This window comes from Balaenoptera borealis, assembly GCF_965194805.1.
Source record: "Balaenoptera borealis genome assembly, chromosome: 10".
In the NCBI taxonomy this organism is placed as follows: domain Eukaryota; kingdom Metazoa; phylum Chordata; class Mammalia; order Artiodactyla; family Balaenopteridae; genus Balaenoptera; species Balaenoptera borealis.
In genome coordinates, this window is record NC_138874.1 from 71,032,855 (window position 1) to 71,051,721 (window position 18,867).

Here is an 18,867-nt window from a genome sequence, read left to right on the forward strand (position 1 = left end):
GCTGTGGGTTTGTCATATATGGCCTTTATTTTGTTGAGGAAAGTTCCCTCTATGCCTACTTTCTGCAGGGCTTTTATCATAAATGGGTGTTGAATTTTGTCAAAAGCTTTCTCTGCATCTATTGAGATGATCATATGGTTTTTCTCCTTCAATTTGTTAATATGATGTATCACGTTGATTGATTTGCATATATTGAAGAATCCTTGCATTCCTGGAATAGACCCCACTTGATCATGGTGTATGATCCTTTTAATGCGCTGTTGGATTCTGTTTGCTAGTATTTTGTTGAGGATTTTTGCATCTATGTTCATCAGTGATATTGGCCTGTAGTTTTCTTTCTTTGTGACATCTTTGTCTGGTTTTGGTATCAGGGTGATGGTGGCCTCGTAGAATGAGTTTGGGAGTGTTCCTCCGTCTGCAGTATTTTGGAAGAGTTTGAGGATGATAGGTGTTAGCTCTTCTCTAAATGTTTGATAGAATTTGCCTGTGAAGCCATCTGGTCCTGGGCTTTTGTTTGTTGGAAGGTTTTTAATCACAGTTTCAATTTCAGTGCTTGTGATTGGTCTGTTCATATTTTCTATTTCTTCCTGGTTCAGTCTCGGCAGGTTGTGCATTTCTAAGAATCTGTCCATTTCTTCCAGGTTGTCCATTTTATTGGCATAGAGTTGCTTGTAGTAATCTCTCATGATCGTTTGTATTTCTGCAGTGTCAGTGGTTACTTATCCTTTTTCATTTCTAATTCTACTGATTTGAGTCTTCTCCCTTTTTCTCTTGATGAGTCTGGCTAATGGTTTATCAATTTTGTTTATCTTCTCAAAGAACCAGCTTTTAGTTTAATTGATCTTTGCTATTGTCTCTTTCATTTCTTTTTCATTTATTTCTGATCTGATCTTTATGATTTCTTTCCTTCTGCTAGCTTTGGGGTTTTTTTGTTCTTCTTTCTCTAGTTGCTTTAGGTGCAAGGTTAGGTTGTTTATTCGAGATGTTTCCTGTTTCTTGAGGTAGGCTTGTATTGCTATAAACTTCCCTCTTAGCACAGCTTTTGCTGCATCCCATAGGTTTTGGGTCGTCGTGTCTCCATTGTCATTTGTTTCTAGGTATTTTTTGATTTCCTCTTTGATTTCTTCAGTAATCACTTTGTTATTAAGTAGTGTATTGTGTAGCCTCCATGTGTTTGTATTTTTTACAGATCTTTTCCTGTAATTGATATCTAGTCTCACAGCGTTGTGGTCGGAAAAGATACTTGATACGATTTCAATTTTCTTAAATTTACCAAGGCTTGATTTAGCCTTCACTTTTGAAGAATAATTTCAATAGATATAGAATCTTATATTGGTTGGGATTTTTTTTCTACACTTTAAATATTTCACTCCACTCTCTTCTTGCTTGTATGTTTCTGATGAGACGTCTGATGTAATTTTTATCCTTGTTACTCAAAGGGAAGGTGGTTCCCCCTTCTCCCAGCTTCTTTCAAGATTTTCTTTGTCTTTTGTTTTCTGCAATTGCATATGATATGCCTAATATGCACATAATTTTATCCTACTTGGTGTTCTCTGAACTTCCTGGATCTGTGGTTTGTTGACTGTCACTGCCTGGAGTTGGCCAAGGCACAAAGTTTAGAGTCAGCTATCAAGTTTGAGGGCACACAGTTCTCCATAAGGCCAACCTCACTCCTAACATCAACTGCAAGTTTGGGGGTGTTCCCCCAAACCACCCTCCGTTCAGTAATTTGCTAGAAGAACTCATAGAACTCACTGAAAGCTATTATACTCATAGCTGTGGTTTATTACAGGGAAAGAACACAAATTAAAATCAACCAAGGAAATGATGAATAGGGCAGAGTCTGAGAAGGTTCCGAATGCACAGCTTCCATTGTTCTCTCTCATGGAGTCAGGACATATTGCTCAGCCAGCATCAATGTGTGACAATACAGAGTAATGTCAACAGAGAAGCTTGCCAGAGCCTCAGTTTTCAGAGTTTTTATTTGGGCTCTATTGCACAGGCATGATTGATTGTCCACCTGGTTGATCTCAGCCTCAGGGTTGACCGATACCACTTGACCCAAAGCTCCCACCTTAAATCACATGATTGGTCTTTCTAGAATGAGCAGCTTCTACTATCAGGTGTGGTTAGCAATACTCTAAGATCTGGTGTAGCCAACCCTTGCCCTAAATGAAGACATTCCTATCAGGTACAACCAAGGTTACCTCCCAGAAGCCAAGGACAAAGGCTAGCCCTCTTTTTGGGCAAGAATTCTCTACTACACAGTCATTAATTTTGGAAAATTCTTGGCCATTATTACTTTAAATATTTCTTCTGTTCCTTTTTCTCTTCTCCTATTGGCATTCCAACTATGTGCTTATTACACATTTTGAAATTATCTCACCATTCTTGGATATTCTGTCTGATTTTTTGTTCTCTTTTTCCTTTGTATTCAGTTTGAATTTTTTATTGACATATTTTCAAGCTCACTGATTATTTCCTTAGCTGTGTCCAGTCTACTGATGAGCCCATCAAAGGCATTCTTCATTTCTGTTGCACTGTTTTTTATTTCTAGCATTTCTTTTTTATTCTTTCTTAGGGTTTCCATCTCTCTGCTTACATTAACCATCTGTTCCTTTTTTTTTTTTCTTTTCTTTTTTTAATTAATTTTTATTGGAGTATGGTTGCTTTACAATGTTGTGTTAGCCTCCACTGCACAACAAAATGAATCAGCTATACGCATACAGATATCCCCTCCCTTTTGGACTTCCGTCCCGTTTAGGTTACCACAGTGCATTAGGTAGAGTTCCCTCCCAATTTCTCTCTCCCCACCCCTTTCCCCCTTGGTATCCATACATTTGTTCTTTACATCTCTGTCTATATTTCTGCTTTGCAAATAAGATCATCTATACCATTTTTCTAGATTCCACATATAAGCGTTATTATACGATATTTGCTTTTCTCTTTCTGACTTACTTCACTCTGTATGACAGGTTTTTTTTTTAAAGCCTTAGCTAGTCTTTTTTTTTTTTTTAATTTTATTTATTTATTTATTTATGGCTGTGTTGGGTCTTCGTTTCTGTGCGAGGGCTTTCTCTAGTTGCGGCAAGTGGGGTCCACTCTTCACTGCGGTGCACGGGCCTCTCACTATCGCGGCCTCTCTTGTTGCAGAGCACAGGCTCCAGACGCGCAAGCTCAGTAATTGTGGCTCACAGGCCTAGTTGCTCCGTGGCATGTGGGATCCTCCCAGACCAGGGCTCGAACCCGTGTCCCCTGCAGTGGCAGGCAGATTCTCAACCACTGTGCCACCAGGGACGCCCCTGTTGTAGATTTTTTGATGATGGCCATTCTGACCGGTGTGGGGTGATACCTCATTATAGTTTTGATTTGCATGTCTCTAATAATTAGTGATGCCAAGTATCTTTTCATGTGTTTGTTGGTCATCTGTATGTCTTCTTTGGAGAAATGTCTATTTAGGTCTTCTGCCCATTTTTTGATTGGGTTGTTTGTTTTTTTGATATTGAGCTGTATGAGCTGCTTGTATATTTTGGAAATTAATCCTTTGTCAGCCATCTGTTCTTGCACGTTGTCTACTTTGTCTATTAGTGTCCTTAACATACTAGTCATAGTTATTTTAAATTATCTATCTGATAATTCCAAAATCTCTGCCATATCTTGGCTGTTATTTTCTGAATTTCCCTATGTCTCTAGATTTGGGTTAGTGGTTTGCTCTGTGACCTCAATTCTCTGCTGGGTCAAAGAAGTCACTGATTTTAAGTTCGTTTAGTTTTTTCCTTATAGTAAGGGTTGGAGTGATAATTTCTAAGCTTTTTACACACCAAAGATAAAACCAGAAGCCTGGGTCTTTAAATTTTAATAGCTGTTGCATAATGACTATTCTTTTTCAAACAACTCCTACTGCACCTCCCACCTCCCCATTCCTAGAAGATTCCAGAGGCCTGTGACCCACATGGAAGACTTCAGAGAACAACTTCCTTTAGATCCCTCCATTAGATTAATACAAGTAATGAATGTAAGCTCCAGGAAGCAGGGATTTTTATCTGTTTTGTTACCTACTGTATTCCCAGTACCTAGAACAGTTCCGGGCACAACAATGTGTACTGAGTGACTAATTATAAACTTTTCATTAGGGAACCACTGAGTCCACCTTTAATAGCCCCAGCTAGCTCTCAGCTCTATGATGATCTGCCTTCCTCTGGGACACTCAGTTGACTGGTCTTGGATTTGCATTCCTTGAACACTGCAGAAGTAAGGCTGGGGGCCTGGCTCCAAATATAGGGTCCCTGTGTCTGCACACAGAGTCCCAATCAAGTAAAATCCCATTATTCTACTTTCTTCTAAAAAAATTCCCAAAGGCAACAGTTCACAACCTGAGATTAACAGTAGGATCCAATGATTTAACTGAAAGGGAATTTCTATTCATTCAGGAATTACCATGTGCCCTTCCTTGAACTCTCTGTTTTTTATTAGCTATGCAATCCTTATAACAGTTCTGTGAGATATGGCCTATCATGATCTCCCTTTTATAGTGAGGAACCCAAGTGGAGAGATTATATCACTGGAATGAGACCAGAGAGTAAGTAATTGGTGGAACTAAGATCTACACCTAGGCCTGGCTTTCTTTAAGGACTGTTCTTTTCAGAACTGGCAAAACGATGCCAGTGTCAGGGTGGGAGGGTTGACTTTCCCTGTTCACTGGGAAGTTAACAAGGACTGGATCATGACATAGGGCTAAGAAGAGGAGGGAGCAGAGGTCTGGGGAGGGGAGAGAAAACAGTTTCTTTTTGGGGTTGGGGAGGAATAGAATGCTTTTTTTTTTCTGTTTAAGAACAGATGAGTTGGTAGCAGTTTAATACAGATGGAAACAAATACAATCCATATAAAAACAGGGTTTGAAGCAGGAGGGGGATAGATCAACCAAAGCAAATTTAGAGCTTTCAGCCATGCAACTCAACATCTGAGTTCTCTTCACTTATAAGCCAAACTAGATGCTTTAATAGGTGTTCGTAGAGAAGGCTACAAAAGTATTGCAAAATGTTAGCCTTACATACACCACAAAAAAGAGAGAAACAAAATTAATACACCCCCTAGGCTAATCACAACAAGTTTTCCCTAACAGAGACAGACACAGAAAAATAACTTTTTACAAGCTTAGCTTCGAGGTATGAGGTACGATACCTTACAGCTCTCACTTGGGTGTTTCCCACTCATGCTCTTTTCAGTATAAACAAATAGGTTTATGTAATGGAATACATATTTGAAGAATTCCTTAAAAAAAATCACAAGTTCCATTTTATATATACAAATATTTAATTATGTACTGAAAATAAATTACAGGAAAGAACTTTAAAATGCAACAGAGGACAAAGTCACGATAAACATTCCCACTGAATTTCCTTGGCTGGGGGTGTGGTGAGACTGCAGTGCTCAAGAAGATAAATATCACAAATATAACAAAAACTTCAAATTGTCTATGCACTCACACACTGACATGAGCCACAAACATTCCTTCACAGGGACTGTACTCATTAGCCTACCACAGAACCAGATTTTGTCATAAACTACAAAACTTTTAATACAAAATCATATTTATATATTTATAATTCATATACTTGCCCTATCTGTGATTTTAGAAAATAAAAGCTACACACTGTATAGATACTCTTAACTCATAGCTGTAGGCAACATTTTTGGATGGAATTTCTCCCCCAATAAAATTAATGGCATATTTTATGTACATGAAGGCTAAACTGCATCAATACAGTTCAGTTTCCCAGATATGCATCTCCTTTTAGGGCAGGTTTATAAATTTAAAAAGGCAAGACAAATGTACACCTCAGAATCACTTTCTTAGCTACAAGAGTTGTCATATAATTTCTGTGATGTTTCTGATACATGCATTTATGTAATACTGGTATTGAAGGCAGTAAAGCAATATATACTTTTAATGTCGTGGCTCAATAAAGGCTTCATTGTCATTCCAATCTGATTCTTGATAGTGATTCATAACTTCTCTAAAAATTAAAATTTCAATGGGACACTGTGTTAAAGAGACTCTAAATAGATTTCTTAAAATATTTCCCTGAAATATCCTTTACATAAGACAAATTTCACTAACATTAGATTAAGTAAAAAGGGGAAAAAAAGCATTAAACATGGCACAAGTGTGCATGAAAACTAATGCTCCTCAGCCAATCTTCATGTCTTAGGAGCCATGAACAGAATGCTTAAAACCAACAAACAATTTCACACTCTGTGGCAGCCATCTGTGAAGCCAGTTATACTAAACTAATTCTACAGTTGACTGTAAACTTTGGTTTATTTTTGAGTTCTCACTGTACAGCAAGAATGAAAAAAAGATAGAGTGGAGTCCATGAGGAGATGAACTGTCAGTCTGTCCTTAATCTGGCATGATGAGACACCTGGTCAGTCAGGTCTGCTTTGATAGAGTTTGTTACAGACTGCCTTATGTTTTCCTCCATGAAATTATCACCCAGTGGCTTCAATACCTGTCCCCATAGTGTTTAAGCAATCTGATCAATCATTGTTCCAATTTCTCTGAACTCCTCAGAGTATTTAACTCTGCCCAAGTACAAAGAGACGTTCAGGGCTTCCCTGGTGGCGCAGTGGTTGAGAATCTGCCTGCCAATGCAGGGAACACGGGTTCGAGCCTTGGTCTGGGAAGATCCCATATGCCACAGAGCAACTAGGCCCGTGAGCCACAATTACTGAGCCTGCGCGTCTGGAGCCTGTGCTCTGCAACAAGAGAGGCCGCGATAGTGAGAGGCCCGCGCACCGTGATGAAGAGTGGCCCCGCTTGCCGCAACTAGAGAAAGCCCTCGCACAGAAACGAAGACCCAACACAGCCCCAAAAAATTAATAAATAAATAAAAATTAAAAAGGAAAAAAGAGACGTCAGTGCTAACCCCATGACAAGGTTACACAAGACGGCTATAGAGTTTAGGCCAATGAAGCCAGTCAGTCCTGAGATTATATACATAGCAAACATGACTGCAAACAGTGTGGCAGGGGTACGAGCAACATAGAAGATGTTTTTGCCATAATTGTGCTTTATAAAATTTGCATAGGTTTCTTCTATTTCAGCCTCAAACTGGTCCTGATAACGAGGGCAGAATTCATCTCCACCCATTTTTTTTTTACTGAACAAAACTGTTTAATTGCCACTTCCTTGAGATCCAGGTGTTTTTACTCCAGATCTGAAGGTGCAATGTAAGGGTTGTCCCCACTGCCTACCTGCTCCATACTTTTGCAATAGATCTCTCTTGCTCCTGCTACTGCAGCAAGATTGTTAGCTTCAGCTGTTGCCTGAAGCATGGACTTTGGATGTGGAAGTTCCTCTCCTTGATACATTTTAAGGTAAGCCTTAAACTATTCTACAAGATCTCTACAAGTGACTTTAGATCCACTTATCTCTTTTTCTACCAAATTTTCTGGGGCAAGTAGCAATGGAACCAGATTTCGAAGCTCTCATTTAAACTCTTCATCAGTATCTTTCAATCTCCCATCAAAACTAGGATTAGTTGCAACTTTAAGACCAGGATGTGGCAAAAGGAAGCAACCAAGATTTGAGAAACAGTTGTGAATGTGTTTCCTTACATTCTGTAGCTCTTCATGTTGACTTTGTTTTACCTGCAATCTCTTTTCAAGGAATTGTTTTCCACCTTCCAAACCATATGAATGTTCATAAGGATAACTCCAGTCTTGAATCAAAAACATTAATGTCTGAAATGGTTTCTGGTATATTTCTTCCATTGCAAGTCTGCTGTATTCTGTAAATAATTGCAAGTGTTGAAGATCATCTTCTTGAATATTTTGAGACAAATTATATACCTGGACAGAGCTAGTCATAGTGCTCAGAGCAAACACTGTTACACAATCTTTGATAGTTGACTGGCTATCAAAGGCACCCTGGGTATCCCTCAGCAGCACAGCCACTTTTGTTCCATTAGGTCTCTCGATCACAAACACTTCATTCCAGACTTGTATGCCTGTTGTTTCTCTTTTGCAACCAACTCGCCATGTAAAGCCAGTCAATGGTTCATTGTTTCCACCAATCCAACTTTAAGAACCCTTGCTATACATATATCTAAGCATGAAGTCCAGTAGAAATGATTTCCCTTTAGGAAAAGCTCCTGCCACGGATACCACTACTATGTTAAGGTCTCGTATGTGCTCCTGTAGCAATATCTGCTCCAAAGCTTCTTCATCAAGCTCAAAGTTATGGTCATCTTCACGTGCACGAACAATCTATACTTGACATGGTTTCTTCGTAACCTCATCAGAGTTTACTAGGTCATCATCTTCATAATTCTCACCTAGGAGGGTCCTGGACAAGATGTGGTTAACCCCGGTGTTTGGGTCGCTGGTTCGCCTCCGGCACTGCAGCCCCTCGTGTGGCTGCCGCCTCCGCGCTGCCTCGTCCCCCTCCGCATCTTGGATAGATTTAAAATTAACTCCCCCTAGAATGCTATTTTATTTTTTTAAATTTAAGTATAGTTGATTTACAATGTTGTGTTAGTTTCTGGTGTACTAGTTACAATAGCCAGGCATGGAAGCAACCTAAATGTCCATCGACAGATGAATGGATAAAAAAGACACGGTATATACATATATACACACACATGCACACGCACACACGCACACACACACACACACACACACACACACAATGGAATATTACTCAGCCATAAAAAAGAGTGAAAACAGTTTCTCAACTGAACACTGGGCTGAGCTGGTCTTCAGGATGCACTGAGTCTTAGATGGCATTTAGGGCAGGTTTCTGAAAGTCCATGCTATGAGCATCTTTGTCCCCATGTTAATCCTCACTTTCCACCCAGGCCACCAGGATGTTGCTTCTTCCCACCACTGTTGCTATGGTAACTGGCTGGCAGTCTTACATACCAGCCGTCAAACATGCTGAGAGAAGCCCGTTCGTACCACTAACCCAGTCATACTGTGGAAAGCCGGATGGATACACATTCCAGTTGTGGTGGGGGACTTGATGGCTATGGCCAAGGGGTGCAGCCAATGTCCCTGAAGGCAGAGGTGCGGCTGCAAATGAGCAGTAGGGATGGGTCAGCTCAGATCTGGGTTGAGCCTTGCTTCTGCTGCTCAGTAGCAGTGTGCCCTTGGGAGTCAATGAATTTCCTGAATCTCATCTTCCTTATCTGGCCAACAGGGAGAACTGTTCTGCCCCCACAGAGCTGGGGCAGCAGTAAATGAGACCGCAGGGGAGTGCAGAAGAATTGTGAGCCCTCACTGTGGTTTGCCGTTTCGCAACCACTCTCAGGGTCGAGTCATTTCTCCCAGATGTGCAGGAACAGAAATCAGCGTAAGAAACTGGTTCCCTAAGGAAAGCCCCTGACTCAGCCCCTATCTGGTTCAGTTGCTGAGGGTGGGTAAGTGTGGGCTTCCGCTGGCTTCCAGAGGGCAGTGTGTCTGGCAGAGTTTCTGTCTAGACACTGGCTGAGTGCTCTGCCCAGCCTCCCCCTAGCCTCCTTGTTCCTGGGGCACAGATGCCTTACTATTCCTCAGGGCCAACAGCTCAGGATCCAGGAAAGCAAGAGGGCTCTTCCCTGCTGTCATGGGCTGAACTGTGCCCACTCCGCATTCATATGTTGAAGTCCTAACCCCCAGTACCTCAGGATGTGACTGTATTTGGACATGAGGTCTTTAAAGGGGTGATTAAGTTATAATAAGTCATTAACATGGGTCCTAATCCAATATCACTGGTGTCTTTAGAAGAAGAGATTAGGACACAGACATGCACAGAGAAAAGACCATGTGAAAACACAGGGAGAAGATGGCCATCTACAAGCCAAGGAGAGAGGCCTCAGAAGAAACCAAACCTGCTGACACCTTGATCTTAGAACTTAACCTTCCAGAATTATGAGAAAATCAATTGTTGTTGTTTAAGCCACCCAGCCTGTGACACTTTGTTATGGTAGCCTGAGCAGACTAACATGCCTGCCTTTCCTCCTCACTGTAAGTAAGAGAATTCCAGCTCCCATGAGGACCCTTGGAGACAGGGACCCTTCTGGAACCACCATGAAGTGGGACTCTTCATCTTGTTTCCGGTTGCTCTGTCTCTCACTGCTCCCTGGCCCCATCTCTGCACCTCTGCACTGGGGTTCCCAGGACCTCAACTCCATGTCTCCCCAAGTCTGTCCAGCTCACATATTGCCCCAGCTTGGAGAGAGGGACACATTAGGCTGCAGCTTGTAACACAGCTCTGGGTGCCACAAGTCCCATCTCTGTGACCAGTTCTGATTTCAGTCCCAGGTGTGATAAAGAGTCCTTGTGCACTGGTGGTTCCCACTCCAGGCTCTCAGCTGCTGGGGACTTCTCTGAAGCCAAAGGGAACCTACAGACCCTGTGCAAATGAACGAAGGCCAGAAGTGCTGGGCATCCGCATCTCCAGGGGCAGCCTTCAGGTGAGGGAGAAAGGGAGCAGGGTAATTCTCCTGCCTCTGTCCTTCCTGGACCATCTGAGAGGCACTCCATACTCTTCTCAGGGTTCTGCGGAAGTCAGTCTGTTGCTGACAACGCGACCTTGATAATGCCCTTTACACAGGCCTGCCTTCCATGTCTCACTCTCCCCACCCCCTCATTCCCGCTTCCTGGCATCATCTCCCAAATAAACCACCTGCACCCCAGCCCTTGGGCTCTGCTTTTGGGGAAGGCAGATATGGGCATCGCTTTACCACTTTCCAGCTAGGGAGCAGTATGGAAAGATTTCACTTTCCTTATTTGTAAAATGGGGACATGACTATCTCACAGGCTGGTTACAGGAGTTAAATGAGATCACCATGCCGAAGTGAGTTGTAAACTGTGCAAGATGATCTCAAAGCTAATATTTGTTATTATTTTTAGTTTGGTGGTAGCATAGGTCCTTCCTTCACTGTTCTTTCCTTAAAAAAGAAGAAGAAAACCCCACCTCCATCTCATTCCCTAGGGCCCCTGTGCTGCCAGGTACAGGTGAACATCCTTGAGGAGGAATGGGTGCTAAGGGGTTGACACTGCCCCTCCCCTCCCCCTCCTTCCCCAAACAGCATCAGTGTTTATCAGTGGGCTTCTATAAAGACAGCTGGCAGAGAGGACACTGAGTGGAGGAGACACCGGGGTGGCAGGTCTTTCCAGCCCAGCCGGCGTCAGTGCTGTCTGGGTGTCTGGGTGCCACAGGCTGGGCTTGGGGCTTGTGCAGGAGCCTGGGGAGGAGCACGATGGAGGCCTCAGATTGCCTGACACAGCCCTGGCCCTCTTCCAGGAATGCCTGCTGCGGGCTACCTACCTGGCTGCTTCTTGCCCATGCTCCAAAGGCCGACGTGGCTGTTCCCTGCTCTGGGACCCTGCACCAACCCGGGAGCAGCACTGAGACCCTCCTCCTGGTTCCCGCTCTTCTTGCACACCGTCCACCAGACCCCTGTGCTTCTGCAGACCAAGAGCTCCTTGAGAGGAGAGCTGCATATGTGTTCAAGCATCTAGAACAATGACTGTTGGCTAACAGTACAGGCTCGACAAACATTTGTAGACCTACGGCTAAGTTATGCCTGGGGGGACAGTGGGAGGCAAGCAGCGAGTCTTCACTCAAGGTAACTTCCAAGAAGCCAGAAGAGTAGGCAGGCACAGCCAAACTTTGGCTGGCACACAAAGTCCAGTATGCCAGGAGGCAAGTCAGGATGGGTAGGATAAGGGGTGAGGGGACAGAGCTGCTCACAGAGCAGAGACGTGAAGGCAAAAGGCAATGTGCAGGATGGAGTGTGGTTGGGCTGGGGTCTGAGGGGTTTCCTCAGGTTGGCTGGAGCTTTAGCTTAATTCTGAGAGTTCTTCCAGTGTGAAGGGCCAGAGTGGGTAGGTGGGACAGTCAGAGAAGGTGCCCTCCATATACACTTTGCCACCATCCCTACCAGATCAGTCCCCAAGAAGCTGATCCCCCCCAGAAGCCAACCAGATCTCTGGTTGAATGCTGCTGAGTCCCCTGCAGATACAGACAGGCCCCAATGCAGTGTCTATGGTGTTGGGTGCTGGGCAGGGGCAGATGCCATGGATCACTGCTTGTGTGAAGCTGGGCAGTGGGTGTCTCTCTTCACTCACAGAGCTGTTGCCCAGAGCACCCCACAGGGAATGCATGATGGATGGTTGGATGGATGGATGGACGAATGGTGTTGGAGTTGATGAGATGTGATAGTAAGAGAACAGAGAATGCTGGAAGGGTCGGTCAGGAATGGCACCAAGCAGTCCTCCCCACACCTGTCCCTCCTTCTGTGCCACCTCCCAACAATGGCACCTCCTCCCTCCCTCCTTTCCACATGAGCCAGACACCCAGCTCTGTGCATTACATATTCTTAGACTGTTCTGTCTCTACCACCACTATATAGGTCCAACTTCTCATCAGTCCTTCCCTGAACTGTTGAAATGTCTCCCTGCCCTGGCCTCTTCCCCCCTGCCCACCAGCTTCCCCTCCCAGAGCCATCCTGCTGGAATCTTAGAATGGCCTCACATCTTCCATTGGCTTCCCATATCCAAAACCAGAGCATAAGAACCCGTGATGGCTTTCTAATACAACTTGGCAAGGCTGAAGGACACGTCCCAGGCTTCCCTTTCTTGTATGTTTCCCACAGGCTACAGGGAGATTCTTGGGAGATTTGAGAGGCTGAAGGGAAGCAGCAACCATTTTGCAGCACATGGGCATTATTGCTGATAAGCTGATTCATCTCATTGGCATGAAGCAGCAGCTAGACCTGCCATTGTCCTTCCTTCCCACGGAGCCTCTTCAGCTTCTCTGACTCCTGGGCCATGTACGTGTGTCTTTAGCTCTGTGACAAAGGTCTGGAATTCTGCAGAAATACTTTGCAACACCAAAACCAGCTGCGTAGACATCCTCAGTGCCTTCCCTGTCCGGCACTGCCAAGCATTGTCCATCTTTTTTCTCCACCATCTCTTGAACCCACTGTCCCCTTTATATTCTTACTGACTCGGATCCTCAGGAAGGCTACCTGACCTCCATTAGTCTTCTCTCCATGCTATTTGTTCAGTTATTCAACAGTCATTAAGCATATACTGCAGGTCAGACATCATTCTAGGCACTGTGAAAACAGCTCTAACCTTAACTTTCACCCTTCCCTCCTTATTCTAAGTGGTGCTTGAATAGTGACCAAAGGGGTAGTGGCAATAAAGCCTGCAGAATAGAGCCTGTATCTTAGTAGGAGAGGGGAGACAGATAGTAGATGAAATAGGTAAGTAGGAGGCAGGACTTCTAGCTATGTCTGAGTGATGAGGTCAGCAAAACCTCTTCGCCAAATGCAACTATAAATCTGGACAAAACTGACAAAAACAACCATTTCCATACTCTGAAATTGACCAAAGGCATGCAACAATCACTTATGCTTGAAAAACTGCTATACTTTAGTTAAGAACAGTGAGAGTCTGTGGTGTTCTTGCCAAGGGGTGCTTCTATCCCACTTTCCCCATCTCAGTCCTCACAGAGTTTCTGCCAGGGTGGGGCACATCATGGGGACCAGCAACTTTGCTGACGAAGTCAAAAGTGACTTATTCAATTTTGAGCAGTGGGTGATGCCTACACCCAGAGGCATTGTCAGTGGAATAGACAATCTTGGCAGCAAGTGAATGGGGAGAACTAATGCTGTGTCTGAGTTTGTAGTCATTGTTGGGGCAAACATGTTCCTGGCTTAGGGTGCATGCACATGCTGTGGAGACCAGAGAGGGCTCAGGGTACCCATACACTCCTGCCAATCCTAAGACTGTGGGCAAGTGCAGAGGTAATGTGAAGAGTCCAGCAGAAAGTAAAAGCCAGGGCAAACTTGAAGAACTTGAAAACAATCTGAACTTTGACTGCATTTCCCTACCTCACGCAGATCTACTGGCAGAGAATGGAAGTTCTACTAGCTCAAGGTTTGCATGCAACATCTGTCCAATCATTGGCTGATCACTGAATTACACAGAAACAGAGGTGACCCCTAGGAAGCCAGGTTTAAAAATAAAAGGAAGAATAAACAACAAATATAACCAGAGATATTAGTGACTGCATATTGTAGAGGAGACAGATTTAACAGATTTATCCCAGGCAAGTTACCAAACAATTCAACAACAACATTGTTTAGGTGAGTAAATTAGAATTCAGAGTTCCTACAATACATTATCTAAAATACCCAGTTTTTAATTAAAAAATTATAAGTGTACAAAGGAAGAGGAAAGTGTGACCCATACTTAGGAAAAAGGCCAATAGAAACTCTCTGAATATTCCCAGATTTTTGTATTTAGCAGACAAATACTTTTAAAAAACCCTATGTAAATACATTTAAAGAACTAAAGGGAACATGTTTAAAGAATTAAAGGGATGCATGATAATAATGAATCAACACATAGGGAATCTCAATGAGATAGAAAATATAAAAAAACAAATGGAAATTCTTGAGTTGAAAGTCCAATAATTGAAATGAAAAATTCACTAAAGGGGCTCAACAGAAGATCTGAGATGGCAGAAGAAAGAATACGTGAACTTTAGGACAGAGCTATAGAAATAACCCAATCTGAAGAATATAGAGAAACACAGAACAAAACAATTGAAGGAAAAAGAACAGACTTTCAGAGATCTTTGAAGCAACAATAAGTATGCCAACATATGTGTAATGCAAGTCCTAGAAGGAGACAAAAGAGAGTAACAGAAAAATTATTTCAAAAAATATAGTGGCTGAAAACTTCCCAAATTTGATGAAAAATATGTTTCACATGTAACCAACTTTAAAAATCCCAAGCAGTTTTAAAATACAAAGATATTTATAGTTCAACACTTTAGAGTCCAACTTTTGAAAGATAAAGAGGAAATCCTGACAGTGGCAAGAGAAAAACTTGTCCCCCTCATCACATGACTTCTCATCTGAAACAACGGAGGCTAGAAGTGGAAGGCCATATTCAAAGGGTTGAAAGAAAAATAAAAACCATTAACCAGGAATTTTGTATCCAAATAGCTGTCCTACAAAAATGAAGGCAAAATTAACACATTCCCAGATAAAAAACAACTAACAGAATTCCTTGCTGGCAGACCTGCCTCATAAGAAGCACTAAAGGAAGTTCTTCAGGCTGAAAGGAAATGACACCAGGCGGCGACCAGCATCCACAGGAAGAGATGAAGCACACAGGAAATCATAAGTACATGGGTTAATATGAAAGACTCTATAAATATATTTTTTCTCTTTTCTTCTCTTAACATCTTTTAAAGACTTAACTGTGTATAAAGCAATAATTATAATAGTGTCCTTTGGGGCTTATAAGACATAGATGTAATACACATATGACAATACTAAAACAAAGGAGAAGAGAGGAAATGGAACTACCTTGGAGCAAAGTTTTTATGTTTCACTGGAATTAAATATTAATCTGAAGTAGATTAAGATAAAATGCATATTGTAATCCCTAGAGCAAGCACTAAGAAAATGACACAAAAATATAGTAAAAAAAAATCAATAAAAAATTAAAGTGGTATACTAGAAAACATCTAATACAAAGATGATGGTAAAGGAGGAACAGAGGAATAAAAATAGAGGAGACATATAGAAAACAAGTTACAAAATGGAAAATGTAAACCCAATCATATCAATATTTTCATTAAATGTGAGTGGTCTAAATATCCCCATTCAAAGGGCAAAGACTGTCTTCATGAAATAGCAAGATCTAATTATATGCTATCTATAAGAGACACACTGTAGATTCAGTGATACAAACTGGTTGAAAGGAAAAGGATGGAAAAAGGTATGCCATGCAACAGGAACCATAAGACAGCTGGAACTGGCTATGTTAATATAAGATAAAATAGACTTTAAGAAAAGAAACATTACAACAAAGAGGAACATTTTACAATGATAAAAGGGTGAATACATCAGGACGCTATAACAATTATAAACATACACAGACTTAACAAAAGATCCTCAAAATACATGAAGTAAAAAGTGACAGTAGACAGTTGAATAATAAGAGTTGGAGATTTCCCTACACCAATCTCAATAAATGACAGAACAACTAGACAGAATATCAGTAACAATATAGAAGGCTTAGACAACACTATTAATCAATTTGACCTAAGTGATATATATAGGACACTCCTTACAATGACAGCAGAATATACATTATTTTCACGTACATATGGAACATTCTTCAGGATATGCCCTAAAATAATAAATCAACTGGTGAGTGTATAAACAAAATGCACATCCATATATTATTCAGCTAAAAAGGAACAACTACTGATACACATAAGAACATGAATGAACCTCAGAAACTTTATGCTAAATGAAAGAAGCTTGATGCAAAAGACCACATAGTATATGATTCTGCTTACATAAAATGTCCAGAAAGGGCAAATTTATAGAGACAGAAGGCACATCAATGGTTTCTCAGGCTGTGGGGCAGGAGTGGGGATTAATTGCAGATAGTCAGGAGGGAATTTTTCTGGGTGATAGAAATGTCTAAAAACTGGATTATGGTGATGGTTGGATAACTCTATAAATTTACCAAAAATTATTTAATTGTACACTTAGAATGGGTGAATTTTATTCTGTGTAACTACATCTCCATAAACTGTTAAAATATAGAAATATATGAGATAATAACAAATGCTATGAAGAAAAATAAAGCAGAGGATAGGAATGTCAGGGCGGGATTCAACTTGTGCAGTCATTGGTGTGGTTTGCCAACCCTAACCCTAACTCTCCCTTCCAGGCATGTGGTCGGACTGTACTTCCTGGACCCCTCGTGGGTAGTTGGGGCAATGAGCTGTGAGTGGAGTGTGACATGTGACTTCCAGGCTGAGGATTTCACTGCTGCCATGAGACCCTTCTGGAGCTCAATCTCTCCCTTTGCCATCTGGCCTGGCCACCAGCAGCACTTGAGATAATGGTTGTTCCATTAGCCTGGGTCTTTGAGTCACTATGATGGGCAGGTGGCCCGTGACCCAGTTACTGTGTAACTTATCCCATTGTGACACAGACAGGCAGTCAGTGAAAGCCTCAAGAGAAGGTGACATTTGGGCAAAAATCTGAAAGAGGTGAGTTTGTGAGCCATATGGATATCTGAGGGTTAGGGTGCTCTGGAGAGAGGGGAGAGCACATGCAAAGACCTGGCATGTCTGAGGAACAGCAAGGAGGCTGGTGTTGCTGGTGCCAAGCAAGCAGGGTATGTAGGAGATGATGTGATGGGTAATGTTGGGCTGGGTGGAAGCGTGACATGGGGATCCACTGGGGTGTGTTGAGTGAATGACAGATCTAATCTGATTTAGGTTTTTTTTTTTGTTTTGTTTTGTTTTTTTCTGATTTAGGTTTACGAGCCTGTTCCAGTTGCAATATTGAGAAGAGATGAAAAGGCCATGAGTAGAATCAGGAAGACCAGTGAGGAGGCCTTTGTAAGAATCCAGGTGAGAGCTGACTTCATACCCAGCTGCCATGACATTCTTCCTATAAACAGTTCTGATCAGTCCTATTCTTACAACTTTCAATAGCTCCCTATTGCCCATAAGAAAGAGTCCAAGTTTCTCAAAGTGACATCAACCTACCTTTCCTCTTGCATCACCCACCACTCCCCTTCCTATATCTTCAGTTCTCCTCTCTCTGAATCTCCTGTTCTCCCAGGACATACTCGTGCCTGCCTACCTGGGATCACAGCAGGGAGGGGTGAGGGTATGCTCTGGAAGAAGGAAAAGTAAGCAAAGCCACAGAATTGGGAAGGCCTGGAGAAGGGGTGTGATGGAGGTTGCCCATTCCAAGCTGCCCCCTGGCCTTGGTCCTGAAGGTCAGCTTGTGGGCCAGGCAACTGGGGACCTGTAGGAATGGCTTCAGAGCTACCTTCTTCTCTGTGGACTCTCTGGCCGGGTATGGGCAGGAGCCACCATTTTGCTTCCCACTATGAATCTGACGTCCAGTGGCTATTCATGAGGGTCAGCTAACAGGGAGAAGCCACCAGTCCTTGGCAGAGAACCAGGCGGCTCAGTGAGCAGAAGTTTGGGAAGCTGGGAGCAAAGAGACTGCACCTGGTCTGACCAGGCAAGATAGTGGCACAGGAAAACTCACAAGAGGTGGAGCCAAGGGTGGTGCCCATGGCTGGGTAAGAGTTTTAGCACAGCGCCCCTCAGTGAGAGGCCAAGACCTGTAGAAGTTGGCCTCTGACTTCCTGCTACATGGCAGGTCCTCAACTTGGCAAAATTATAGGCAAAGTGGTTAAGTGAAGTACAGAAGCTCAATTTAACTCCAAAGAATCTTCTGTTTGCCCCAATTCCCTGAGAATTTCCGTTAAAAGCAAGCTCAAGTTCCCCAATAATCTCCTCTAGAATATTTGGGGGGAGAGAGAGAGAAGGGAGGGTCAGAGAAAGAGAGACAGACAGACAGATAGACAGAGACAGAGAGAGGGAGAAGAGACAGGGCTGAATTAGAGAGACCAGAGATGGGGCAGAGAACACTTCCCCTGTGTTGGCTGACTCGCCTGTCCTTTCTGAAGCCTTCCGTAGAATGGCATTGCTGCTCCTTTTTTACAAAGCTGCCAAGCTGTTTGTGGGCAGATAATAATTTAAAAATGAATTCAGTCTAAAGGAATAAAGTTCCAATACATGCTATAATGTGGATGAACCTCAAAAACATTACTCCAAGTCAAAGAAGCCAGACACAAAAGGACACACACTGTATGATTCGATTTATAAGAAATATCCAGAATAGGTAAGCCCAGAGAGAGAGAAAGCAGATTAGTGGCTGCCAGGGCTGGGGGAGGTGGGAAGCAACTGCTTCATGGGGATGCGGTTTTTTGGGGGGTGATAAAAATGTTTTGGAACTAAAGAGAGTTGGT

At 42.7% G+C, this 18,867-nt stretch overlaps 1 protein-coding gene and 1 pseudogene across 7 annotated transcripts in view; both read right to left on the reverse strand.

Annotated features, from left to right (window-relative positions):
- Nucleotides 1-18,867, reverse strand: part of ARHGAP22 (Rho GTPase activating protein 22) — a 203,929-nt gene that overhangs the window by 174,851 nt on the left and 10,211 nt on the right. The gene's annotated exons all lie outside the window — the stretch shown is intronic.
- LOC309604743 (atlastin-2 pseudogene) lies at nt 3,007-11,333 on the reverse strand (annotated as a pseudogene). Its single transcript has 3 exons — nt 11,315-11,333; nt 11,143-11,231; nt 3,007-8,271 (listed from the first exon to the last, which is right to left on the reverse strand). The product of its transcript is annotated as an atlastin-2 pseudogene (transcript).